The 24384-nt window shown below is 38.4% G+C and overlaps 1 protein-coding gene across 1 annotated transcript in view; it reads left to right on the top strand.

Annotated features, from left to right (window-relative positions):
- PCDH11X (protocadherin 11 X-linked) overlaps window positions 1–24384 on the top strand; it is a 585951-nt gene that overhangs the window by 220954 nt on the left and 340613 nt on the right. The gene's annotated exons all lie outside the window — the stretch shown is intronic.

Raw genomic sequence — 24384 nt, 5'->3', positions numbered from 1 at the left:
TTTTTGGGATGCCTGGGTGGCTCAGTCAGTTAAGCCTTCAGCTCAGGTCATGATCCCAGGGTCCTGGGATCTAGTCCCACATGGGGTTCCTTGCTCAGTGGGGAGCCTGCTTCTCCCTCTGTCTACTGCTCCCCCTGCTTGTGCTCTCTCTCTCTGACAAAAAAAAAAAAAAAAATCTTAAAAAAAAGAAATGATACTCTTTTGTCTGTGAGACTTTAAAATATCTTCACTGAATCATGCAGTTCTGTATTACTGAGAGTATACATTACTCTTTTTCCAGAAAACTAGGGAGATTGATGTGCCCACCTTTAGCTTATACCTTCACTGACCCAACTGTCTGATTGAACACTAATGTAACTCAGAGTACTTCTTTCTACTTCATTATGTACCATGACTGTAGTTATTTACTATACCCCATTACCCATTTCTGCACCCTTTGGCTCACATCCAGTAGAACTATGCCTAAGATTAATAAGCAGCACACTTTATTTTTTCACTGAGACCAAAGCTTATTGTTGAAATATTAAGAAACAATTTCTCCAATATTGCTCACCCTTTAGGATTTTTTTCTTCTTATCTCAACATTTAATTAATAGAATGTTCAGATATACAACAAAATTGAAATAATGTTACAATGAATACTTGTATAGGCATTTATTAGTTTTCTATTGCTAGCTAACACATTACTTAGTGGCATAAAAGGAAACACACAAATTTATTATCTGACAGTTTCTTTAGGTCATAAGTCCAGGTACAGTAAGGCTAGATTCTCTACTCAGGGTCTCAATGGAATTGACCAGGGCTTGCAATTGTCATATGGGGGTCAAAGTCCTCCTACAAGAACACTGGTTGTTTTCAAAATTCCTTGTTTTCAGTTGTGGGATTGAGGCTTTGGTTTCCCTGCTAGCTGTTGGCTGGGGACAACTGTAGAATTCACTCACAATTCCTTGATACGTGGCCTTCAACATAGGCAGTTCAAGACATGAATGCTTCTTTTCATCCAGAACACCTGCTCTGCATCTCTCTGACTTCTTTTCTTGGACCAGCTGGAAAAATGATCTGCTTTTAAAGGGCTTACATGATTAGGAGACCCAACCAGGTTAATCTCCTTTTTTGTCATATAATTTAAGATAATCATGAGTGTAATATCTCATCATATTCATAGGTTCTACACACACTCAAAATACAAGGTGTTATAGAAGGGTAGGGATCATTGGAGGTCAGCTTCAAATTCTGGTTACTACAGCCCACTTCTTGTAATTAACATTTTTTACAGCTTCTTTGAAGTAAATTCACTGAAGTGAATAAAATTCACCACTACCTCTTAAATTTAAAACTTACATTTTAAATTAAATTTTTACATTTTTAATAAACATTTGGTCAATTTTCCTGATCATAGTGTTGGTATAATAGTCAAATATATGGCTCTGCTAAAGGAAAATTATGCAAGTCTAGTTTTAGAAGTTGCTATAGAATTAATCACTGTTTTTTAACGGTTAATTTTTTTTCAATCACTTAAATTTTGCCATTTGACTAGAATATAAGCAGGCTAAAAAAGTTTCCATGTCAGATAACCAAATTAATGCTGGCCTAGAGTTTTTTGTTTTTTATTAATGTCAGCAAAAATCTTGACATTATGAATAAAAATTTAGTTTGTGTGTACATTTTTTTAATTAAAATTGTCATTTTTAAAGTTTTTTTTTTTTTTCAGAGAGGGAGAAAGAGAGAGAGAGAACAGAGAGAGAATCTTAAGCAGACTCCGTACCCAGCACAGAGCCGGCACGGGGCTCAATCTCACCACCCTGAGATCATGACCTGAGCTGAAATCAAGAGTTGGACACTCAACCAACTGAGCCACAGGTGTCCCTGTGTGTACATTTTTAATGTAGGTTTCTCTGCCAAGGAAGAATGCTCCTTAGTATCTATTTATGGGTTGATACACAGAAGCTGATATTGAAATATTAATGATAAAGTTGCACTGATTTTAATGGTATGAATTTAAATATAAATGAAAATAGTGGTCCAAATAAATTCCATCATATTTTGAACATAGTTATTATAAATTAGGGTCACCTTGCAAAAAGTAATAAAGAAGACTTATTGGCTCGATGTTTATTGAAGCACAACACTAATGAGTATAGCTCTAAAAAAAAACCGGAGAGATATATCATTATTTTTTAAACAAACAACTAAATAAAACTAGAATAGAATGAAAGAAATTATATGCAGTGACTTATGAAAGACAATATATTCTTCTCCAATCTTCCCATGATGAGATCTTTCTAGTTTCTTGGTGAGATCTTATTTCAATTTCCACTTTTTATTTTCTTTTGTCACTTCTCTAAAACAACTGAGCATTAAACAAAATCCAGTTACTAAGAACTAAAAATTTGTTAAAACTATAAAAAGTGGACATATCTGTTGGTGAAAGTCTGTTGCATCAGAGAAAATGTTTACAGCCAATATATTTTGTCCCAGACATGGCAACTTATTGGCTCCTAAAAATTTTGCTTTTCCTTTGTTACTTTCTTTTGAACTCAAGAAGGCTTTGCTTTTTAAATTGTAACTTTTATTGAGGTAATTCTAGATTTACATGAAGTTGTAAGGAATAATACAGAGAGATTCCCTGTATCCTTTATTCGTTTTCTCCTAATTTTGCAACACTATAATATAATATTAAAACCAGGATATCAACATTGATACAATCCACCAACTTCATTTAGAATTTACTAGATTTAAATACACTCATTTGGGTGTGTGTATTTACTTCTGTACAACCTTATCATGTGCATATATTTATTTTCCACCAAAACAGTCAAGATACCCAACAGATCCATCACCAAAACCTTCCCTCCTGTTGCCTTTTCATAAGCATACTTATCTCCATCACACCACTCCTCCCCATGCTTAATGTCTGGCAACCACTAATCTGTCCCAACTTTTATAATTTTGTGATTTTAAGAATATATATAAATCAAGTCTTAGTTTGTAACCTTTTGGAATTGGTTTTTTCACTCAGCTTAATTCACTGCAGGTTCACCCAAGTTGTCACATGTATCAACTGATTGTTCCTTGTTATTGCCAAATAGTATCCCTTGGTATGGATATACCACATTTTTTTTTAACCATTCACTTGTTGAAGGTGCACCTGAGCTATTTCCAATTTGGGGCTATTATAAATAAAGCTGCTACAAAAAGTCCTGGTGTGGAAGAGTTTTAATTTCTCTGAGATAAATGTCCAAAAATGTAATTGCTAGATCACATGTTTAATTTTATAAGAAACTTCCAGTTTTCCACAGTATCTATATTATTTTTATTCTTAATGGCAATGATTGAGAGATTTGGTTTCCCTGAAATTTCTCCTATATTTGGTGTTGTGCCTATTTTTTTTTTATTGTAGTCATTCTTACAGATTCATAGTGATATCTCATTGTGGTTTAAATTTATATTTCCCTGATGTTTAATTGCTATGGTCTGAATATTTGTGTCTCCCCAAAATCCATATACTGAAATCCTACCCCTCAAGGTGATGGTATTAGGAGGTGAGACCTTTGGGAGGTGAAAAGTCACAAGGGTAGAGCCCTCATAAATGGAATTAGTATCCTTATAAAAGAGTCCCAAGAAAGCTCACTTTCCCTTTTCACCATGTGAGGACACAGCAAGAGGGCATCTTCTGTGGACCAGGGAGTAGCCCCTCACCACCTATTGAATCAGCCAGGGCCTTGATTTTGGACTCCCCAGGCTCCAGAACTGTGAGAAATAAATGTTTGTTGTTTATAAGCCACTTAATTAGTTGTATTTATTTATTGCAGCCCAAACGGACTGAGACATAATGTTGAAGCCACTTAATTAATGGTATTTATTTATTGCAGCCCAAATGGACTGAGACATAATGTTGAAACATCTTTTCATTTGCTATCTGTGTATCTTTTTCAGTGAAATGGCTGTTCATATCTTTTGTTCATGTTCTAAATGGAGTGTTTGTGCTATTTTTACTGTTGTGTTTTGAGAGTCCTATAGATATTGTAGATATATTCCTTTTTCAGATACATGAATTGCATTTTTATCCCCTTCACATGGTCATTTAAAACAAATATTTTTAGTTTTGGTGAAATCTAACTATTCAAGTTTGCCTTTAGGGATTGTGTTTTTGGTGTGAAGTCTAAGAGCACTTTGCCTGGACTTAAATCCCGAATTTTTTCTTTTATATTTTTTTCTATAATTTTTATAATTTTATATCTGACATTTAAATTCATGATTTATTTGAATTAGTTTTTGAATATGGTGTGAGGTTTAGGCCTATATTTATTATTTCATTTTATTTTTTTTAAGATTTTATTTATTTGAGAGAGAGAGAGAGAGAGAGAGAGAGCACGAAGAGGGGGAGGGGCAGAGGGAGAGGGAGAAGTCGACTACCCACTGAGCAGGGAGCCTGAAGCAGGGTTTGATCCCAGAACCCTGGGATCATGACCTGAGCCAAAGCAGGTGGTTAACCAACTGAGCCATCCAGACACCCCAATATTTATTATTTTAACAACAGATGTCCAATTGCTCCAGGAACATTTATCAAAAAGGATACCTTGCCTTCACTGAGTTACTTTTGCACCTTACTTATGTGAATCTATTTCTAGGCTATCAACTCTGTTCCAGTGATCTCTGTTTCTAATACTTTGTCAGTGCATCACTGTCTTGATTACCGCAGCTATATGGTAGGCCTTAATATCAGGTAGAATGATTCTTCCCATTTTGTTCCATTTTATCTATGTCTCCAAAAGCCTTTCTGGGAGATTCATTAAACCTTTAGATCAGCTTAGGGGAGAGCTCACAGATTTATTATGTCTGAATGTGCTAATTGATGAGCACAGTATGCTTCTCCACTGAGGTCTTCTTTGATTTATTTCATCAGCCATTTGTATTTTTAAGCATACAGATGTTGTGTTTTGGTTGGTATATGTGTAATTATTTCATTATCTTTAGAGAAACTATGATATTTTATTTTTAATATAGGTTTATAAATGCTTATTTAGGTATACAGAAATGTAATTGATTTTGTGTGTTAATCTTATAACTGGTGATATTGCCAATTTGTTCTGGGAGGTGTCTTTTTTTTTTGTATACTCCTTGGGAATTTCTAGATGGACAATCATGTGATCTATAAATAAAGGTAGTTTTATTGGTTTTTTTCTAATCAGTATGCATTTATTTTATTTTCTTGCCTTATTACAGGGCAAGAACTTCCAGTACTATTGAGTGAGAATGCTTACAGTGGTCATCTTTATCTTATAACCTATTATTGCAGAAGAGTATTCAGTCTTTCCCAATTAAATATGTTAGGTATTGATTTTTTTTTTTTTTTTGTAGATGCTCTTTAACTTGTAGAGATAGTACTCTCCCATTCTCAACCTACTGTGAGTTTTTATCATGAGTGGATATTAACTTTTCTTTCAAATGAATTTTCTTTTTTTAAATTTTATTTTGTTATGTTATGTTAGTCACCGTACAATACATCATTAGATTTTGATGTGGTGATACACGATTCATTGTTTTCATATAACACCTAGTGCTCCATGCATACATGCCTTCCTTAATACCCATCACCAGGCTAAAACATCCCCGCACCCCCCTCCCCTCTAAAACTCTCAGTTTGATTCTCAGAGTCCATAGTCTCTCATGGTTCGACTCTCCCTCCGATTTCCCCCTTCATTTTTCCCTTCCTTCTCATAATGTCCTCCATGCTATTTCTTTTTTTTTTTTTTAATTTTATTATGTTATGTTAGTCACCATACAATACATCATTAGTTTTTGATGTGGTGATCCAAAATTCATTGTTTTAGTATAACACCCAGTGCTCCATGTAGTACGTGCCCTCCTTAATACCCATCACCGGGTTAACCAATCCCCCCTCCTCCCTCTCCTCTAAAACCCTGTTTGTTTCTCAGAGTCCATAGTCTCTCATGGTTCATCTCTGCCTCCAATTCCCCCCCCCCATTTTTCCCTTTCTTCTCCTAGTGTCCTCCATGTTATTCTTTATGTTCCACAAAAAGTGAAACCATATGATAATTGACTTTCTCTGCTTGACTTATTTCACTTAGCATAACCTCCTCCAGTCCCATCCATGTTGATGTAAAAGTTGGGTATTCATCTTTTCTGATGGCTGAGTAATAGTCCATTGTATATATGGACCACATCTTCTTTATCCATTCATCTGTTGAAGGGCATCTCAGCTCTTTCCACAGTTTGGCTATTGCGGACATTGCTGCTATGAACATTGGGGTGCATATGGCCCTTCTTTTCACTACATCTGTCTCTTTGGGGTAAATACCCAGAAGTGCAATTGCTGGGGTAATACCCTGTAGTACAATTGCTCTATTTTTAAGTTTCTAAGGCACCTCCACACTGTTTTCCAAAGTGGCTGTACCAAGTTGCATTCCCACCAACAGTGTAAGAGGGTTCCCTTTTCCCCACAACCTCTCCAACATTTGTTGTTTCTTTCCCTGTCCATTGGCTGGCTGGTTAATAAGGGTTAATATGATGAAGGGATGGAATATGACTGAAGATAAAAATTATAAAAGATTTTATAAAAAGAATTGATAAGATAAGAAGTTGGTTGAAAAAAGAAAGAAGAGGATTTAAAAAAAAAGGGAAAGAATGTGATCAGGCAGGAGAGTAGAACAAAGCCATACACTAGAGATTTAGGGTATATTTTGGTCTGTTAGAAGAAACTGTATCCCAAAATCTTAAAGAGAGAACAACTTATATATATATAACTTATATATATATAACTTATATATATATATACTATATACCAAAAATAAGGTTAACTACTATGAAGGGATATAATATGACTCTAAAAATGAAAAATAAAAGAGATTTTTTAAAAAAGGTATTGATAAGATGTTGGTTGAAAAAGGGTAAAAGAAAAATTCAAAAAAAAGAAAAAGAAGAAAGTTAAAAAAAATTAACTTTGAAAGACTAAAGAATCATGGGAAAAAAGCCATGAAGTCTATGTGCTGTATTCCCCCAGCGCTGGAGTTCTGCCATTCTCTTTGATAGGTAAACTTGGTCTTGGCTGGCTGTTCTTGCTGATCTTCTGGGGGAGGGACCTCGTGCAGTGTTTCTCACATATCTTTGCCTGAGGCGGAATTGCCCTGCCCTTGTCGGAGGCGGGCTAGGTAATCTGCTCGGGTTTGCTTTCGGTAGCTTTTGTTCCCTGAAAGCTTTCTGTACAGCTTTGGAGGATGGAGTGAGATGTCGGCCTCCCAATCTCCGCCCCGGAGGAGCCAAGAACTCGGGGCCCCACTCCTCAGTGTGCCCCCAGAGAAAAGCAGTCAATCACTCCATCTCCCCGGTCTCCCTGGTCTCCAGCCTCACTCCGTGCTCACCTGGCCTGTGACCAAGCATTTCTATCTCTGGCCCCTGAAACCGTCTGGAGTCTCCAAACCCAACAGATTCCTGCGGTGTGCTCCCTCGCTGCTCCTCCTGGGGGAGGAAGGGGAGTCTCCCCAGATCTTCTGCTTGTTGGGTCCCTGCTGGAAGAGCAGTGGCCCGACTGTGCCAGGGATCATGGTTTATGGCAACCCTGAGCTAAGAGCCCACTCCTTGGCTTGGTCTCTGCAGCCAGCTTCCCCGCTCTGATACCTGGGAGCTCTGCCACACTCAGGCACCCCTGGTTTTTCTGTGACCCTGAGGGTCCTGAGACCACACTGTCCCAGCGAGGTTTCCACCCCCGCTTAGCCACTGGAGCGACATCCCTCAGCGGAGCCGACTTCTAAAAGTTCTGATTTTGTGCTCCGCTCTCAATCACTTGCCAGTAGCAGCTGATGGAGGCCCCCTGCCCCGACGACTATATTCCCGAATATCACCTCAGATTCACTTCTCCCCAAGTCCTACCTTACAGAAAGTGGTGGCTTTTCTGTTCAGAGAGCTGCTGCTATTCTTTTCTTCCATCTCCTGTTGAGTTTGTAGGTGTTCAGAATGGTTTGATACCTATCTAGCTGAATTCCTGGGAACAGAGAAAATTTAGGTCCCTACTCCTCTGCCATCTTGCTCCTCCTTGTCTTATTAATGTGTTGTATCACAATGATTGATTTGCGAATGTTGAACCACTCTTGCATCCCGGGAATAAATCCCACTTGGTCATGGTAGATGATCCTTTTAATATTTTGTTGGATCCTATTAGCTAGGATTTTGTTGAGGATTGTGGAATCCATATTCATTAGGGATATCGGTCTGAAATTCTCCTTTTTGATGGGGTCTTTGCCTGGTTTGGAGATTAAGGTAATGCTGGCTTCATAGAATGAGTCTGGAAGCTTTCCTTCTGTTTCTATTTTTTGAAACAACTTCAGAAGAATAGGTATTATTTCTTTTTTGAATGTTTGGTAGAATTCCCCAGGGAATCCATCAGGCCCTGGACTCTTGGTTTTTGGGAGGTGTTTGATCACTGCTTCAATCTTGTTACTGGTTATTGGCCTATTCAGGTTGTCAATTTCCTCCTGTATCATTCTTGGCACTTTATAGGTTTCCAGGAAGGCAGCCATGTCATCCATATTGCTCAGTTTATTGGCATATAGTTGGTATAATATCTAATAATTGTTTCTATTTCCTTGGTGTTAGTCATGATCTCTCCCCTTTCATAATTTTATTAATTTGAGTCCTTTCTCTCTTCTTTTGGATAAGTCTGGCCAGTGATTTATTGATCTTATTATTTCTTTTAAAGAACAAGCTTCTAGTTTTGTTGACCTGATCCACTGTGTTTCTGATTCCTAATTCATTGATCTCTGCTCTAATCGTAATTATTTCTCTTCTAATGTGTGGCTTAGGCATCATTTGTTGCTTTTTCTCTAGTTCTTTAAGGTGTAGATTTAGCTGGTGAATCCCGGATTTTTGTATTTTTTGAGTGAGGCTTGGATGGCTATGTATTTCCCCCTTAGGACTGCCTTTTCAGTATCTTATAGGTTTTGGGCTGATGTGTTTTCGTTCTTATCGGTGTCCATGAATTGTTTCAGTTCTTCTTTGATTTTCTGGTTGACCCAAACATTCTTGAGCAAAGTGGCTTTTAGCTTCCAAGTGTTTGAATTTCTGCCGAATTTTTTCTTGTGATTGAGTTCCAGTTTTAAAGCATTATGATCTGAGAATATGCAGGGAGTAATCTCAATCTTTTGGTATCAGTTGAGATCTGATTTGTGACCCAGTATGTGGTTGCTTCTGGAGAAAGTTCCATGTGCACTTGAGAAGAATGAGTATTCTGTTATTTTAGAGTGGAATGTTCTGTATATATCTATGAGGTCCATCTGGTCCAGTGTGTCATTCAAAGCTCTTGTTTCTTTGTTGATTTTCTGCTTAGATGATCTGTCTGTTGCTGAGAGTGGAGTATTGAGGTCTCCTACAATTAACATATTGTTATCAATATGACTCTTTGTTTTGGTTAAGAGTTGGCTTATGTAGGTGCCTGCCCCCATGTTGTGGGCATAGATATTTACAATTGTTATATCTTCTCTTTGGGTAGACCTTTAATAATGATATAATGTCCTTCTCTGTCTCTAACTACAGTCTTTAGTTTAAAATCTAATTTGTCTGATATAAGAATTGTTACCCCAGCTTTCTTTTGAGGTCCGCTGGCATGGAAGATGGATCTCCATCCCTTCACTTTCAGTTTGGATGTATCTTTAGGTTCTAAATGAGTCTCTTGTAGACAGAATATGGATGGGTTCTGTCTTTTTATCCAATCTGCAACCCTGTGCCATTTTATGGGAGCATTTAGGCCATTCACGTTGAGAGTGATTATTGAAAGATATGAATTAATTGTCATCATGTTGCCCGTGAAGACCTTGTTTTTATAGATTGTCCCTATAAATTTCTTTTCTATATCACTCTTGGGGTCTTTCTCCTTTTATAGAACCCCCCTTAATATTTCTTGCGGGACCAGCTTAGTGGTCACATATTCTTTCAGCTTCTGCCAGTCTTGGAAGCTCTGCATCTCTCCATCCATTCTAAATGACAGCCTTACTGGATAAAGTATTCTTGGCTGCATGTTCTTCTCATTTAGTACCCTGAATATGTCTTGCCAGGCCTTTCTGGCTTGCCAGGTCTCTGTGGATAGGACTGACGTTATTCTCATGTTCCTCTCGCTGTATGTAAGGAATCTCTTCCACCTAACTGCCCTTAAGATGGTTTCCTTGGTTCTAAGATTTGCAAGTTTTACTATTACATGCCGGGTGTTGGCCTATTTTCCTTGATCTTTGGAGGAGTCCTCTCTGCCTCTAGGACACGAATGTTTCATTCCCCAGATTAGGGAAGTTCTCAGCTATGATTTGCTCAAATATATCTTCTAGTTCTCTCTCTCTCTCTCCACTCCGTCCGGGATTCCAATAATTGTGACATTGGAACGCTTCATGGTTTCACTTACTTCTCACTTCACTTACTTTCATGGATTCTGAGATGTTTTTCCCTGGCCTCCTCTTTTCCCTTTTTATCTGTTATATTGTCTTCCAGGTCACTTATTCGCTCTTCTGCCTCACTTACCCTAGTTGTTAGATTATCTAGATTGGATAGGATCTCATTGATAGCATTTTTAAGTTCTGCCAATTCAGCTTTCATTTCTGCACTTAGAGACTCTATGTTGCCATTAATTGATTTCTCCATTCTAGCTATTGTCTTCATAATTGCCAGCCTGAATTCCATCTCCGACATCTTGGTTATATCTGCATCCATTTGTAAATCTGTGGCATAAGTCATAATCTCTGAGTCTTTTCTATTTTGGGGTTCCTCCTCCTAGTCATTCTGTTGATGCGTGTTTGAGAGAATGTGTAGAGTCCAAATTATTGACCAGAACCCAAGCAAGATGCACCTGTTTTCTAGGGTCCTTAGGGTTGCTGGCCTCTTGTTCTCCCAGCCTGTGTTCTGGGACAGGGGCCTGCTGTGCTGTTACTCAGGCAACCCTGTTTGGGCAGAGTTGCCCTGAGCCCCTGTGGCTGGGGATGGCCTCAGTGAAAACAGGTTTTGGGGGGCTTTTTTTCTCTGGCTGCTTTCCCTGGTGGCTTTCTGTGTCTCTTCAGAGAGAGCAGAAGAGATAATTTCCAACCCTTGCCTCAGAGTAGAGAGATTGCAGTCTTTTTTTCAGTGAGCTCTCCAGGCCACTTATCTCTGTTTCTGCCTGTGCTACTATAAACTGCAGTGTCCTGGGTTGTGCACCCCTCAGCAGTACTTCCAGTCCTCGCCTCCAGTTCGGGGCACATCTCTGCCCTTTGTGCTTCTAGAACCACCAGCCACCCCCATTTCACATGCACGGCCCCGCTGCTCCGGTTTCTGTCTAAAGTCCTTTCCCCACTGCTACTGGACTGCGAGTTTGTGCCCCATCCCCAGCGTGGGAGGCTGTCGCTCACTGGTGGTGTAGGATCCCCACGCCGTAGGATCCCCACAGCCAGGCTCCCTCCCGCAGCCGTTTATTCTCCAATATCTGCCCATGGAATCATGTCTCCCCACTTCATACCTCAAAACCCACCGCCTGTGATATTTTGGTTGTAGAGATCCAGGTCTTCTTATATCTCAGGCTGATTTCATGGGTGTTCAGAGCGGTCTGGTAGATATTCAGCTCAATTCTGGGGACCAGTTGGAATAGGGTCCCCTACTCCTGTGCCATCTTTTCCTCCTCCTCTCAAATGAATTTTCTGCATCAGTTGACAGGACCATGTGATTTTTCTCTTTAGCTTGTTTATATGGCCGATTACATTGTTTCTCCAATGTTGAACAAATCCTGCATACCTGGAATGCTTTTGATCATGGTTTATAATTATTTCTATACATTGTTGAATTTGATTTGTTAATATTTTGTTTACAATTTTTGCTTCTACATTCATGGGAGATACTGGTCACCAGTTTTCTTTTTTATACTGTCTCCCATTACCTACACTTGATTCTGCTTATTTTAACCATGATCTTATTTAGAGAAACAGTGGAACAGCTCTGATCTTTTAATGTTGATATGTTACCACTTGGAAACATATTTTTGTGGTGAACAAAAAACTCAGAATGATAACTCAGCTAGGAATAGCATGCCATTAAGTTAAAACTTTTGGAGATTATCAAAGAAGCCTGACAGTTCATTTTTTGCCCTTTCTTGGAGTAAAAGGAAATGACTAAATTATTATAACAGTGAAAAAAAAAATCTTGCTGCCCCAAGGGTAAATTTGACCTTCATCTGAATTTAAACCAGATTTTGTTTGATAATTTCTAATGATTTATTTTTGTTCCAGTTTATTGTATCAGGCTTTGTTCCTGTAGCCCATTTTTAAGTTTTGCTATTTATCTGTACAGTGCCAGCTATAAAATGTTTTGCTTTCTGTTCTTTGCTTTCAATTATTAATTCCTAACTAGTTGATGAATGTGAATAAAAGGTGACTATTACAATTTTTAATCTCTTATTAATATGGGTCTGGGACTCAGTTGAGACTTCAGACATAGATCTAAAGGAATTACACTAAATGTTCTACTAATCATTGCATCCTTATTGCTGACAATTCTCTTTCTAACAATAGATTTAATCATTTTAAGATGAGCCACAATTTGATTAATATGATTAAGAGCTCATCATTTAGGCCAAGATTCTGATCCCATGAGCCCAAGATAGAAACCTGTTTCACTACTGATTTAACATTAAGGGCCATGTATTAAGTCATGTGGCTCTGGAGATTTATAAATGTGTAAAGCCCTTAATAAAAATAGCTTTTAACTTTTGGACCATACTCATTAGCTGATTAAATTTTTGGATTTATTTTTTTTTTAACCTAGGACTTTATATGATTCAGGCAAACTAGATCAGAATTACACAGTTTCTTATAATTCATTTTCATGAGGTAGTGATTCACAAGGGACCCCAAAGCAAAAGTTTTTCCTCTCACAGTCTTTTACTACCACTCAAAGCACTTTTGTTATATAGCAGCAATTAAGTCATCCTCTCTAAGTATTTTTAGTAACTGATTTTGTCAGTAGAAAGTAAGATTCTTCCTTGGTTATCATAGTTTTCTCATGGTTTCACACAGTGTGTGGTTAAAATAATGAAAATAATAACAATAATAGTATATGTTGACAGCTTACTATGTGACAGTGTATTAGTGCTTTACTGTATGAACTCAATTAGCCCTCACAGACACCTTATCATATACCTGCTATTTTTATAATCAGTATTTTACATAGACAGACTTAATAGAATAGTTAAGCAACTTGCCCAAGGTCAAACAATAAATGGTGGAGCTGAGTTTTGAGTCAGAACCCATAATTTTAAGTAGTATGCTTGTCACATAGTAGATGTTCAATGAGTATTTGTTGAATGATAAAATTCCATAGTTAAAGCTCCCAAAGAATTACAACTCTCTCATTCTTCTAAAAATACTAACAATAAATAACCAATAATAAAAATAAAAATGTCCTGAATACAGGCCTCTGCTGAGAATAAACTCAGCCAGAGATAAATGGAACCATCTGCTGTTTTATGTTGCATTGGAAGCTGAAAATAACGTCAATGTGGTAAATTGAAAAAAAAATGAAAATCTACATGATAGATTCACAAAGTTGTAAAAAATGTAAATGCTTAAAATATTTCAGGTACTTTAAGAGCTAAATACTGGGAAGACTCCTGAGGTGAATAAGCCTCTGGGGAATGAAATACTTTTTAAAATAATGCTAAGACCCTATCTTATGCAGTTTTAATGTAAGTATTTGATAATTCAAGACTTCATGGATCACTCAGGAGGAGTGTTTTTATTTCTGTGTTATAGAAACCTAGCAGCATCATAGATATTGGAATTGAACTGTGGTAAATATTAAATTGTGCCTTTAATTAATGTTCACTATAGATCTGCCACACGTATAACTAAATGATTAGAAATTATTTTAATAATTTCTGGGAGATAGAATTATATAAGAATCATTCCTTTTTAAAAAGATTTCATTTATTTGAGAGAGAGAGAGAGAGGGCGAGCAGGAGCAGGGGGGAGAGGCAGAAAGAGAGGGAGAAACAGGCTCCCAGCTGAGCACAGAACCTGATGCAGTGCTCCATCCCAGGACCCTGGAATCAAGACCTGAGCTAACGGCAGAGCGACCCAGGTGGCCCTAAGGATTTTTCTGATGTAGTTTCAGCAGTGCTGCTATTGTTGGGGTCCAGAGCTGATGGCCAAGAAGAAATTCTTGAGATGTCCTTGGTGCAAAAAGGTGGTTTTGTTAAAGCATGGGGACAGGACCTGTGGGCAGAAAGAGCTGCTGCACTGGGATTGTGAAGAATGACTGATGAAGGGAGGTGTCCAAAAGGACTTTCTTAGGTTAAAGACTCACAGGATACTGGAGGCCTTGCTACTGTCAAGCTAAGGTGGTTTTCTCTCTACCAAAGCATTAACAATAAGACAGTTGAGAGTTTCTTGGAGGAAACTTTATAATCTGCCTATTTCAGGTATTTGTCAATGGACTGCAGGTTATAAGGACATTTAATTTTATTTACACTCCATTCTGCCTTTGTTTCCCACATCAATTCTATTAATAAAGAAAAAGCTGCCAAACTATTTTGATATCAAAAGTATTGTATTTATCTATATTCTTGTCCTTTATGAAGACTATAATCTGTAAGGGCAAAGATAACTATTTCTTTTTTTTCTTTTATCCTTTTTTTTAAAAATTTTATTGTGTTATGTTAGTCACCATACAATACATCATTAGTTTTTGATGTGATGATCCATGATCAATTGTTTTAGTATAACAATACCTATCACTGAGCTAAACAATCCCCTCTCCCTCCTCCCCTCTAAAACCGTGTTTGTTTCTCAGAGTCCATAGTCTCTCATGGTTCATCTCTCCCTCTGATTCCCCCTCCTTCATTGTTCCCTTCCTTCTCCTAATGTCTTCCATGCTATTCCTTATGTTCCACAAATAAGTGAAACCATATCATAATTAACTTTCTCTGCTTGACTTATTTCACTTAGCATAATCTCCTCCAGTCCCATCCATGTTGATGTAAAAGTTGGGTATTCATCCTTTCTGATGGATGAGTAATAGTCCATTGTATATATGGACCACATCTTCTTTATCCATTCATCTGTTGAAGGGCATCTCAGCTCTTTCCACAGTTTGGCTATTGTGGACATTGCTGCTATGAACATTGGGGTGCATATGGCCCTTCTTTTCACTACATCTGTGTCTTTGGGACCCAGGAGTGCAATTGCTGGGTCATAGGGTAGCTCTATTTTTAAATTTTTGAGGCACCTCCACAGTTTTCCAAAGGGGCTGTACCAACTTGCATTCACACCAACAGTGTAAGAGGGTTCCCCTTTCTCCACAACCTCTCCAACACTTGTTGTTTCTTGCCCTGTCAATTTTTGCCATTCTAACAGGTGTAAGGTGGTATCTCAATGTGGTTTTGATTTGAATTTCCCTGATGGCTAATGATGCTGAACATTTTTTCATGTGTCTGTTAGCCATTTGTATGTCTTCTTCAGAGAAGTGTCTTTTCATAACTTCTGCCCATGTTTTACCTGGATTATTTGTTTTTTGAGTGTTGAGTTTGAGAAGTTCTTTGTAGATCTTGGATACCAGCCCTTTATCTGTAGTGTGATTTGCAAAAAATCTTCTCCCATTCTGTGGGTTGCCTCTTTGTTTTGTTGACTGTTTCCTTTGCTGTGCAGAAGTTTTTATCTTGATGAAGTCCCAAAAGTTCATTTTTGCTTTTGTTTCACTAGCTTTTGGAGATGTATCTTGAAAGAAGTTGCTGTGGCCGATGTCAAAGAGGTTACTGCCTATGTTCTCCTCTAGGATTTTGATGGATTCCTGTTTCACATTTGAGGTCTTTCATCCATTTTGAGTTTATCTTTGTGAATGGTGTTAGAGAATGGTCGAGTTTCATTCTTCTGCAGGTGGCTGTCCAATTTTCGCAGCACCATTTATTGAAGAGACTGTCTTTTTTCCATTGCATGTTTTTTCCTGCTTTGTCAAAGATTATTTGACCATAGAGTTGAGGGTCCATGTCTGGGCTCTCTATTCTGTTCCATTGGTCTATATGTCTGTTTTTGTGCCAGTGCCATGCTGTCTTGGTGATCACTCCTTTGTAATATAGCTTGAAATTGGGCAACGTGATGTCCCCAGCTTTGTTTTTCTTTTTCAACATTTCCTTGGCGATTCAGGGTCTTTTTTGATTCCATACAAATTTTAGGATTGTTTGTTCCACCACTTTGAAAAATATCATTGGAATTTTGATCGGGATGGCATTGAAGGTATAGATTGCTCTGGGTAGCATAGACATTTTAACAATGTTTATTCTTCCGATCCATGAGCATGGAATATTTTTCCATCATTTTGTGTCTTCTTCAATTTCTTTCATGAGTGTTCTGTAGTTCCTAGAGTATAGATCCTTTACCTCTTTGGTTAGGTTTATTCCAAGGTATCTTATGGTTTTTGGTGCTATTCTAAATGGAATCGTTTCTCTAATTTCTCTTTCTACAGTTGCATTGTTAGTGCATAAGAAATCAACTGATTTCTGTGCATTGATTTTGTATCCTGCCACCTTACTGAATTGCTGTATGAGTTCTAGTAATTTGGGGGTGGAGTCTTTTGGGTTTTCCACATAAAATATCATGTCATCTGTGAAAAGAGAGAGTTTGACTTCTTTGCCAATTTGAATACATTTTATTTCTTTTTGTTGTCTGATTGCTGTTGCTAGGACTTCAAGTACTTTGTTGAACAATAGTGGTGAGAGTGGGCATCCTTGACGCGTTCCTGATTTCAAGGGAAAGTCTCTCAATTTTTCCCCATTGAGGATGATATTTGCTGTGGTTTTTTCATAGATTGATTTTATGAACTTGAGGAATGTTCCCTCTATCCCTATACTCTGAAGAGTTTTAATCAAGAAAGAATGTATTTTGTCAAATGCTTTTTCTGCATCAATTGAGAGGACCATATGGCTTTCTTCCTCCTCTTATTAATGTGTTCTATCACATTGATTGATTTGCAAATGTTGAACGACCCTTGCATCCCAGGGATAAATCCCACTTGGTCATGGTGGATGATCCTTTTAATGTATTGTTGGATCCTAAAAGCTAGGATTTGGTTGAGGATTTTTGAATCCATATTCATCAGGGATATCGGTCTGAAATTCTCCTTTTTTATGGGGTCTTTGCCTGGTTTGGGGATTAAGGTAATGCTGGTCTCAAAGAATGAGTTTGGAAATTTTCCTTCTGTTTCTATTTTTTGAAACAGCTTCAGTAAAATAGGCATTATTTCTTCTTTGAATGTTTGGTAGAACTCCCTAGGGAATCCATCAGGCCCTGGACTCTTGTTTTCTGGGGGGTTTTTAATCACTGCTTCAATCTCGTTACTGGTTATTGTCCTATTCAGGTTGTCAATTTCTTCCTGTTTCATTCTTGGCAGCTTATAGGTTTCCAGGGAGGCATCTATTTCATCCAGATTGCTCAGTTTATTGGCATATGATTGTTGATAATAATTTCTTATAATTGTTTCTATTTCCTTGGTGTTATTCATGATCTCTCCCCTTTCATTCATAATTTTATTAATTTGGGCCCTTTCTCTTTTCTTTCGGATAAGTCTGGCCCGTGGTTTATCGATCTTATTAATTCTTTCAAAGAACCAACTTCTAGTTTTGTTTATTTGATCTACTGTGTTTCTGATTTCTAATTTATTGATCTCTGTTCTAATCTTAATTATTTCTCTTCTAATGCGAGGTTTAGGCCTCATTTGTTGCTTTTTCTCTACTTCTTTAAGGTGTAGAGTTAGTTGGTAATTTCGGAATTTTTCTATTTTTTTGAGTGAGACTTGGATGGCTATGTATTTCCCCCTTAGGACCGCCTTTGCAGTATCCCATGGGTTTAGGACCGATGTGTTTTCGTTCTCATTGATTTCCATGAATTGTTTAAGTTCTTCTTTGATTTCCTGGTTGACCCAAACATTCTTGAGCAGAGTAGTCTTTAGCTTCCAAGTGTTTGAAATTCTGCCAAATTTTTTCTTGTCATTGAGTTCCACTTTTAAAGCATTGTGGTCTGAGAATATGCAGGGAATAATCTCAATCTTTTGGTATCGGTTGAGACCTGATTTGTGACCCTGTATGTGGTCTGTTCTGGGGAAAGTTCCATGTGCGCTCTAGAAGAATGAGTATTGTGTGGTTTTAGGGTGGAATGTTCTGTATATATCTATGAGGTCCATCTGGTCCAGTGTATCATTCAAAGCTCTTGTTTCTTTGTTGATTTTCTGCTTAGATGATGTGTCCATTGCTGAGAGTGGAGTATTGAGGTCTCCTACAATTAATGGATTGTTATCAATATGACTCTTAATTTTGGTTAACAGTTGGCTTATGTAGATGGCTGCTCCCAGTTACAATTGTTAGATCTTCTTGTTGGATAGACCCTTTAAGAATGATATAGTGTCCTTCTGTGTCTCTAACTACAGACTTTAGCTTAAAATCTAATTTGTTTGATAAAAGAATTGCTACCCCAGCTTTCTTTTGAAGTCTGTTGACATGGAAGATGGATCTCCATCCCTTCACTTTCAGTCTGGGTGTATCTTTAGGTTCAAAATGAGTCTCCTGTAGGCAGCATATGGATGGGTCCTGTCTTTTTATCCAATCTGCAACCCTGTGCCTTTTTATGGGAGCATTTAGGCCATTCACATTGAGAGTGATTATTGAAAGATATGAATTAATTGTCATCATGTTGCCTGTGAAGACGTTGTTTTTATAGATTGTCCCTGTAAATTTCTGCTGTATATCACTCTTGGGGTTTTTCTCCTGTTATAGGATCCCCCCCCCTTAATATTTCTTGCAGTGCTGGCTTAGTGGTCACATATTCTTTCAGTTTCTGCTAGTCTTGGAAGCTCTGCATCTCTCCATCTATTCTAAATGAAAGCGTTGCTCGATAAAGTATTCTTGGCTGCATGTTCTTCTCGTTTAGTAGTCTGAATATGTCTTGCCAGGCCTTTCTGGCTTGCCAGGTCTCTGTGGATAGGTCTGACGTTATTCTCATGTTCCTCTTGCTGTATCTAAGGAATCTCTTCCCCCTAACTGCCCTTAAGATGGTTTCCTTGGTTCTAAGATTTGCGAGTTTTACTATTACATGCCGGAGTATTGGCCTGTTTTCCTTGATCTTTGGAGGAGTCCTCTCTGCCTCTAGGACACGAATGTTTCATTCCCCAGATTAGGGAAGTTCTCAGCTATGATTTGCTCAAATATATCTTCTAGTTCTCTCTCTCTCTCTCTCCACCCCCTCCGGGATTCCAATAATACTGACATTGGAACGCTTCATGGTTTCACTTACTTCTCTGATTCTATTTTCATGGATTCTGAGTTGTTTTTCTCTGGCCTCCTCTTTTCCCTTTTTATCTATTAAATTGTCTTCCAGGTCACTTATTCGTTCTTCTGCTTCACTTACCCTAGCTGTTAGATTATCTAGATTAGAATGGATCTCATCGATACAATTTTTAAGTTCTGGCAGTTCAGCTTTCATTTCTGCCCTTAGAGACTATACGTTGCCATTAATTGATTTCTCCATTCTAGCTATTGTCTTCACAATTGCTAGCCTGAATTTCTTCTTGGTTATATCTGTATCCATTTGTAAATCTACAGCATAGGTCATAATCTCTGAGTCTTTTCTATTTTGGGTGTTCCTCCTCCTAGTCATTCTGTTGATGGGTGTTTGAGGCAATGTATAGAGTCCAAATTACTGGCCAGAACCCAAGCAAGATGCACCTGTTTTCTAGGGTCCTTAGGGATGCTGGCCTCTTGTTTTCCCACCCTGTCTTCTGGGGGAGGGGCTTGCCATGCTATTACTCAGGCATCCCTGTCTGGGCAGAGTTGCCTGATCCCCTGTGGGGTGGGGGGGCTCAGTTGGAACCAATTTTTTGGGGCTTTTGTTCTCTGGCGGCTTTCCCTGGTGCCTTTCCGCATCTCTTTTGAGAGTCAGAGCAGAAGAGACTTTTTCCAACCCTCTGCCTCGGAGCAGAGAGATCACAGTCTGTTCTTCAGTGAGCTCTCCAAGCCACACTATCTCTGTTTCTGTCTGTGCTGCTATAAACTGCAGCATCCTGGGTTGTGTGTTCCTCTGCAGCACTCCCAGTCTTGCTTCCAGGTCGGGGCACATCTCTGCCCTTTGTGCTTCTAAAACCACCAGCTCCTCCCAGTTTGTTCGCATGACCCCACCATTCTGGGTTTCCATCCTGTGGGCTGCCCTAAAGTCCTTTCCCCGTTGCTACTGGTCAGAGTGTGCCCCATCCCCAGCACGCCAGGCTGTCACTCACTGGCAGTGTAGGATCCCCATGGCCAGGCTCCCTCCTGCTGCCATTTATCCTCTGATATCTGCCTGCTGAATCACGGCTCCTTGCTTTGTACCTCAAAACAACCACCTGCAATCTTCTGTTAGAGATCCAGATCTTCTTACATCTCAGGCTGACTTCGTGTGTGCTCTGAGTGGTCTGGTAGATATTCAGCTCAATTCCAGGGACCAGTTGGAATAGGGTCCCCTACTCTTTTGCCATCTTTTTTTTCTCTTCCTATTTCTTTTTTTTCAAAGATTTTATTTATTTATTTGATAGAGAGAGACCACAAGCAGGGGGAGTGGAGGAAGGAGAAGCAGGCTTCCCGCTGAGCAGGGAGCCTGGTGCAGGGCTCTATCCCAGGACCCTGGGATCATGACATGAACCAAAGGCAGACACTTAACCAACTGAGCCACCCAGGTGCCAACATAACTATTTCTATCTTGGCAATCAGTTTATCCTTAGTAACTTGCCTGGTGAATGAATGAATGTATAAGTTAGAAATGGTGTAGGAAACAAAGATTTATTCTAGGCTGTATTTTCCCAGCATTGTCATACTGGGTACTCCTTCTTACCCTGAAGGGGTGCTAGATTATTAATCCTTGGTCTTTTCTCCACACATAAAATGCTTTCATTACATACAGTGCATCTGAATTAACCAGATGAAAACTGGACAAAGAACTAAAGTGATTGAATTGGAAAATTGCTCAATTTAAATTTAGTGGTTTGCCTACATTATTAAAGATAAACTAATACTAAAGGCTCCAGATTCTGGAGCTGGCCATGTTACTTGCATATGTAAAAACAATGAATATTCTAATAGTTAATATAAATGATATTGAAAATTTTGGGGAGAACATTAACTTAGAGAGATCTAGTTGTTAAATATAAATGTAATTGCCTAATAGTAAAATTGATGCAAATGGCTATTTTGTAAAAATATATCTGGACACTTTTTCTTTAGCAGAGATAATCATTAGGAAATGAGTACTATAGTGGATATATAATATTTATCTATTTGATGTGGGAGAGCTAGGTTCTTGTCTCACAGAGTCAAAGAATGTATCTCTGGGACAAAGGAGAGTGAGTAAAGCAACAGAGGTTTATTAAGCAAGGATACAGAAAAAGCTCTCAGGAGTGAGAGGGGTCCTGACAGTGTTGCTACTGAAGGCCTTTAGCGTTGGTCTTTTATAGAAAGCTAACCAGGGAACTTAAATCCTTTTAACATCTCTATTGATAACACCATTGAGCAAGGACTAGTGGTAACACCTTCAATGGCTTACTTCCTTTTTAGGGTCTGGTTACTCTTTGTTGGTCACAGGTGATTACCATAAAAAACTCACCCCACATGCCTATGTTAGGGTGGTCCTGTTTGTTCCTTTATCTCTGGTTTCCCCATACCTCCACATTTTTGGGATTTCTGTAAGCCTTACCACAAAGCCCCCTATCTATCTCTCCCTACCTAGCCCTGCCTGTCCTTTACTCATATTCAGAATTAGTCATGTTTGAAACATTATTCATTACCTTATTTATTTATTGCTAGATATTGAGGCACATACTCATTAGCTCAATATATTTATGTTTTCTGCATATCTAAGATATACAACAATCCCTGGTGAAAATAATATTTACTTTCTGATTTATAGTCTATGTAATTTTGGCACATAGTATAAATCTTTGTAACTCAACTTCCATACATGTAAAATTAGAATAATTGTATTTAGAATGATGAACTATTTCAAGGATTAATTCAGAAAATATATGTTAAATACCTAAGAGAGTGTTTGATTTATAAGACTCTTACAAATAGCAAATGTCAAAAATAGTTGGGAGATGAGAAGAAAGAACAAAAGGAGAATCAGGAGAAAGGATTTTATTTGACTTTCAAAATAATATCTAAAGGTAGAAGGGATATGAATTGTTATTGCTATCTCCATTTTACAGGATAATAACCTGAGATTTAGAGAGGTCATAGTGATGTGGGAAACAAAGGCAGAAGAGAAATTATTAAATTTCCTTAATACGAGTTGGCAATCATTCTTTCTTGGCTGTTGGCCCCGGACCTCACCCCACCAAACTTCACCTACATTCAAAATTACAACACTCTCACTCCTGAGAGCTTTTTCTGTATCCTTGCTTAATAAAACTCTATGGCTTTCGTTGCTCTCCTTTTTCTGGGAGATTCATTCTTCGACTCTGTGAAACAAAAACCTCACTCTCCCACTTCAATTTCAGGAAAAAAAGTGCACTGGAATATAAAATGGGTTGTTTTATTTTATAATTTCTCAAACCAAAATACATTGAAAGATTATTGACCACAAATCAATGCATTTTATATAATATGTAAACTTCTGGGGGACTGGGATGATTATAAGTAAATGTGGTACAATGGAAAGACTGTCTGATTTTGAATAGGTTCCAGTCCCAGATTACTAATTCAATTTTAAAACATTTAGCAAAAGCTTATTTGGTACTATGTGATGTAGGAAAGACATTAGGCTTCTAAGAAAAAATTTTTGAGACATCTTTGGTGCTTTAAAAAGGTGATTTTATTAAAGCATGGGGACAGGACCCGTGGGCAGAAAGAGCTGCACTGGGGTCATGAGGAGTGGCCCATTATATACTGTCAAGTTGGAAGGGTGTTAGGGATAGGGTAAGTCTCTAAGGAATTTTGGAAGTAAGGTTTCCAGGACCCTGAGGGGACTAGCTATTGTTGGGAAAAGGTCATTTATTACTGTCTAATAAAACCTTAGTCATGAGGGGCGCCTGGGTGGCTCAGTCATTAAGCATCTGCCTTCGGCTCAGGTCATGATCCCGGGGTCCTGGGATCGAGCCCCGCATTGGGCTCCCTGCTCCTTGGGAAGTCTGCTTCTCCCTCTCCCACTCCTCCTGCTTGTGTTCCCTCTCTCACTGTGTGTCTGTCAAATAAATGAATAAAATCTTTAAAAAAAAAAAAAAAACCTTAGGGCGCCTGGGTGGCTCAGTTGGTTAAGCGTCTGCCTTCGGCTCAGGTCATGATCCCAGGGTCCTGGGATCGAGTCCCGCGTCGGGCTCCCTGCTCTGTGGGGAGCCTGCTTCTCCCTCTCCTCCCCACTCGTGCTCTCTCTCTCGCTATCTCTGTCTCTCTCTCTCAAATAAATAAAATCTAAAAAAAAAAAAATTAAAAAAAAAAAAAATTAAAAAAAAAAAAAAAAAAAAAACCTTAGTCATGAGACCCTTCAGATGTATATCGGTGGGCCACATGCTTGGGGGATGATTACCAACATGTATCTTGGGGGGTTTAGAGATAAAGGAAGTTTCCAAAGGAATTTTTATATGTTAAAGAAGACTTACAGGAATCTGGGGGCTGGGGGGGGGGGGTTCAGGCTAGGATTGCTTTTTGCCTTTAACAAAGTATTAACATCTAGGCAGTTGAGTCCTTAGATGAATGTCACTCTGCCTGTTTCAAGGACTTGTCAGTGGGCTGTTCATAGCAAGGAAATTTGATAATTTTTCTTCTGCCTTTGTTTCCCACAACAGTGTTGATTAATGCAAAGACTAACCTTTTTAATATTCCCCAATTGATCTATTTTAAGCTTTTCTCAATAGAAATTCTCAAATAAAGGCAAAAGTAGCACAGCACAGGCAATGTTTTTAATTAAAATATAAAATTTAGGGAAATAAGCACATTCTGAAGTTGTCTTTTTTCATTGCAGTGGTGAGGAGGAGCTCACCTCAAAATATTGATTAAGTTGGGGCACCTGGGTGGCTCAGTCGTTAAGTGTCTGCCTTCGGCTCAGGTCATGATCCCAGGGTCCTGGGATCGAGCCCCACATCGGGCTCCCTGCTCCGCGGGAAGCCTGCTTCTCCCTCTCCCACTCCCCTTGCTTGTGTTCCTTCTCTCGCTGTGTCTCTTTCTGTCAAATAAATAAATAAAATCTTTAAAAAAAAATATTGATTAAGTCATTAACTTTTCAATAATTCACTAATTTACAAAGATAGATATAATTAACATTTTCATATCTTCACTTGGCTCCCTAAGAATTTTAATGCTTTTGGATTGCTCAGTGATTGATGAATGATAAACATCTAACCAAAATCTGTTGTGTTACT

The sequence above is a fragment of the Phoca vitulina genome, unplaced genomic scaffold (assembly GCF_004348235.1).
Source record: "Phoca vitulina isolate PV1807 unplaced genomic scaffold, GSC_HSeal_1.0 scaffold57, whole genome shotgun sequence".
In the NCBI taxonomy this organism is placed as follows: domain Eukaryota; kingdom Metazoa; phylum Chordata; class Mammalia; order Carnivora; family Phocidae; genus Phoca; species Phoca vitulina.
This window is presented reverse-complemented; position numbering and strand designations above follow the sequence as displayed.